The following is a 3912-nucleotide window of genomic DNA, read 5'->3' on the forward strand; positions in this document are numbered from 1 at the left end:
AATAAACCAGTCTGCTTCAGTTTAAAATATGAGTGTAAAAGAATATGAATTTATAAAATACTAGAGTTTATCCAAAATTACATGCATAAGTATTTAATCTCTAATAAGCAGGGAATAGCAACAGAAACTTAAATATGGTAAAAAGCTTTATCAACAATAAATACAGAGGACTTTTTAATACAAAGAGTGCAGAAGGATTTGTCAAACAAAGATAATGAAAGGCATCCTAATTTGTACAGAATCAGGCCCAGGTCTGTGCAATGGATACAGTTAATCTCCACTACATAATACAACCATTAGGTTAAAAAGCCTGTTTGCAAATCACGTCTATTTAAAAATGGGCTTAATTGGGATTGTTCAGTCTTCTCTTGGAAGTTCCGTGTGTTCAGGAAAATTTAGAGGGCATCCTGGACCAGGGTGTGTGAGGCTGGCTATTGGATGCTTAAGCATCTTCTCTTTAATTCTTTGACACTGGCAAATTTTTCTCTTTTCCATGAAATTACTGAGAAAATTATCTACTTCCATTTTCCCCTAGAAGAAATTCTCTGTGAGGTGTCAGACACCTCCTGGCCTCCTGAGCCTCCACCTTCAACCTTGCCTGGAGGGCACTCAGTGCAGCTCTCACTGAATTCATGCTGCCTTTGCATTTCCTTTTCAAAGCCAGGTTAGAGTAAGCAGTTGATACTTCTCTAGGACCACGTGCCTTTTGGCTTCCAGGCCAGGCTCTAGATAGAGATTTGGGAGGAGCAAGATCTCCACTGCTCATTACCAAGTCCTAATGACTTGTCAGTAATGACATGCTTCAGCTGGGGCCAAGTCAAAACCTGCTTTGGGCATGCTCCTTCTTCCTTCATATTGTTTCACTGAAATGGACTGAATTCTGAGAGTTGACATCAGGCATCTTGTAACCAAACTTGTTTTGACCTATCAGCATTGGAGCATCTGTTATGGGAACAGGTAATGACAGATTTGAGAGGAAACCAAAGGAGAGAACAGCAGGTTTGGCTGTGGAATAACTCCAGTCTGAAGAAATGGTGTCAGCACCTGGGACAGAGATCATAGGTCTGTCCACCTCTAAGGATGTGAAGAAAGAAATGGAAAACTCTGAGCAGTTCAAGAAGGCATTCCCACTGATTTACTGTACAAATATAAAAATGCTGAATTGGGAGCCTAAACTGGAGCATCCTTCCAAAATCATCCAAGAGATTTTGAATAATTTGTCCAAGGTGTGAGTACATTGTAAAATTGTTTACTAACGAAAAGGTAATGTACATTCTATTTGTCTATTAAATTATGTCGTATCAGTCAACATTGATCACTGGTTTGTTTGTTTTTTTCCTGAGGAAACTGAGGAGGAAGAAAAATATTAATGTTGATTATAAAATTGTTTACTGTGAATGGTAAATCTATAGTTTGTGTCTTTCTGCATTTCAGATATGCTGGTGTACACCATGCTAGGACTTGATGCAACACTACTTCTGATGCTGGAGGCTGGTGAGACCCCCTCACTCTGCCCCCACTGTCACCCCTGGCCACAGACAACACTCAGCTTTTGCTCGGTGAAAAAAGTCAGGTCATTCCTTGGCCAAGGACAAAGCATGTCAAGTTGGTGGGCTCACTCACTTATTTGTGAGCCATAGACCCTTCAGTCAGTCAGGGAGGAAACAATAGGGATTAATTTATGAGGAATCACTTTCCATGAGTTATTGATGCTGGGAAATAGCTAGCAGTGGCCATTCTGTGAAATGGCCATTGGTACCCACGTGGATGAGGAAACCTTGAGTTAAATAAATTAAATTTGGGTAAGAAGTCATCAAGAACAAGACATGAAAACACAGAATAAACTGGAAATTTGGCACCATTATACCTAACTCTCACTTCACAAGTCTAAGATGGGGGAGGTATGGCCAGATAATAGGTCATATAAAAAAGATTTGTGGGTTTTAATTGGCTTCAAGGTCAGTATGAATCAAGAGTGTAATATGGCATCCAAAAAAGCTAATATCATCTTGGACTGCTTTGAGAGGCCTCGCTGATGGATATAAGCACGTGATTGTTTTGCTATATTTTGACCTGGTCAGATCACTCCTGGAGTATCGTATTTAGTTCTGGGCACATATTATAGGAATGACATTGATAAATTGGAGGATATCCAGAAGACACCAGCCAGGATGGTGAAGGACCTTAAAATCATGAATCAGAAATTTGGTAGGAAAAGATGGTTTTTTCTAGCTTAGAAAATAATTCTCATGGGGTTATACTAGCTGTCTTCAAGCTTATCAAAGACTCTGAAGGAGAAGAGGAATTCAATTTCATTCTATTCTATTCTCTTAAGGCCTAAAGTGAGGAGGACCTGAGTTCAAATCCAGCCTCTGGATTTGGTCTGAAGTACCCTGGGCTAGTCCCTTAACCCTGATTGCTCCCAAAAGAGAAAGGGCGGAGGGAGACAGAGAGAGAATAAAGTCAGAACCTGAAGGCATGTTACTGGAATTTTAGTTCACCACCACCCTCCATTTACAAATGAGGAAACTGGGGTCCAAAGAGATCACATGAATTGTCCAAGGTCACATGTATTAATGTATTAATGGCAAAGTCAGGATCCAAACCCAAATGCTCTGAGTTCAAATCTAGTGTTCCAGTATTCTTTCCATTAACATATGATGCCTCCTTTTCTGTGGATTCTACCCCCAGCCCCAGGGGTCAGAACTAAGGACAAGGTGGTAAATTTTGCAGAGGCAAATATAGTCTTAAAATAAGAGAAGTCCCAATTAGGGCTCTTTTATTAGAGAATGGGCTGCCTGAGTATGTAGGAGTGCCAACTCACTGAAGGGCTCCAAACAACAGCTAAATAGTGATTTGCTGGGCATTTTCTAGAGGGCGTTTTTCCAAGTAAGAGTCTGATTAAATGACCCCTGAGGCCAATTCTAACTGATCCCACTGTTCTTCAGTCATGTCTGATTCTTTGTGACCCCATTTTTGGCGGGGAAGACAGTTCTTGGCGGGGAAGACAGTTCTTGGCAAAGATACTGGAATGGTTTGCCATTTCCTTCACTAGCTCATTTTACAGAGGAAGAAACTGGGGTAAACAGGGTTAAATGCCTTGCCCAGGGTCCATGAGTTCTTCATCATCATCACAGATGAAATTTATATGGTGCCTTCTATGTGGCAGGTGCTATGCCAATCACTTCACAGCTATTAATCCTTACAGTCCTGGGAGATAGGTGTTATTATTATCCCCATTTTACAGAAAAGGAAACTGAGGCAGACAAAAGTCAGCCCTTGTTCAGGGTTCACATAGCTAGTAAATGTATGAAAGACATAGGAACACAGAATTAGAACCATTGGCAAACATTGACTCCAAGCCATTCAATTCACAGATTAGAAAACTGAGGCCCAGAGAGATTAAGGGCTTTGTTCAAGGTCATTCAGGTAGTAAATGACATAGACTGGTCCTCTGACTTCAGATTCTACCCTTTTGCCATTGGATTGTGCTTTCTGGAGCATTTTCCCCATGGAGAGCCTCCTTCATCCCTCTCTTCTCTTTTGTCACCCGTCCCCCTCATCTTGATGAAAATCAGAAAATGCTGCCCAGGAGATTGATTGCATATTTCACTAGGCAACATATACTGGCATTCACTTCTGAAGGACTTTTCCTTGAAGGCGGCATTCTGCAAGTTTTTGTTTAATGAACAATTAACACATATGGTGTTCGAGAATATGATTTATTAGCCCTTAAGTTCCAGTGGTAGACAAGCATGATGCCACAGTCAACACTTCCTCCCACATGGCTCCAATAAAACCTGTATGCCAATGTTTGGCAAAGGCTTTGTAATGGAGCCTATCAGTACTAGCCCTGAGAGAGTGAGGCAGCACCAGTGTGACAGAAGGTCTCTCCAGGACCTGAAGAATGTA

The 3912-nt window shown here is 41.1% G+C and overlaps 1 pseudogene; it reads right to left on the bottom strand.

Moving 5' to 3' along the window:
- Window positions 1-357: 357 nt before the first annotated feature.
- On the bottom strand, window positions 358-3667 carry LOC138161041 (vacuolar protein sorting-associated protein 37A pseudogene; annotated as a pseudogene).
- Between the last annotated feature and the right edge of the window lie 245 nt (window positions 3668-3912).

The sequence above is a fragment of the Petaurus breviceps genome, unplaced genomic scaffold (assembly GCF_028583685.1).
Source record: "Petaurus breviceps papuanus isolate PSGF00001 unplaced genomic scaffold, PetGlider_PUasm1.0 101, whole genome shotgun sequence".
NCBI classification, from domain to species: domain Eukaryota; kingdom Metazoa; phylum Chordata; class Mammalia; order Diprotodontia; family Petauridae; genus Petaurus; species Petaurus breviceps.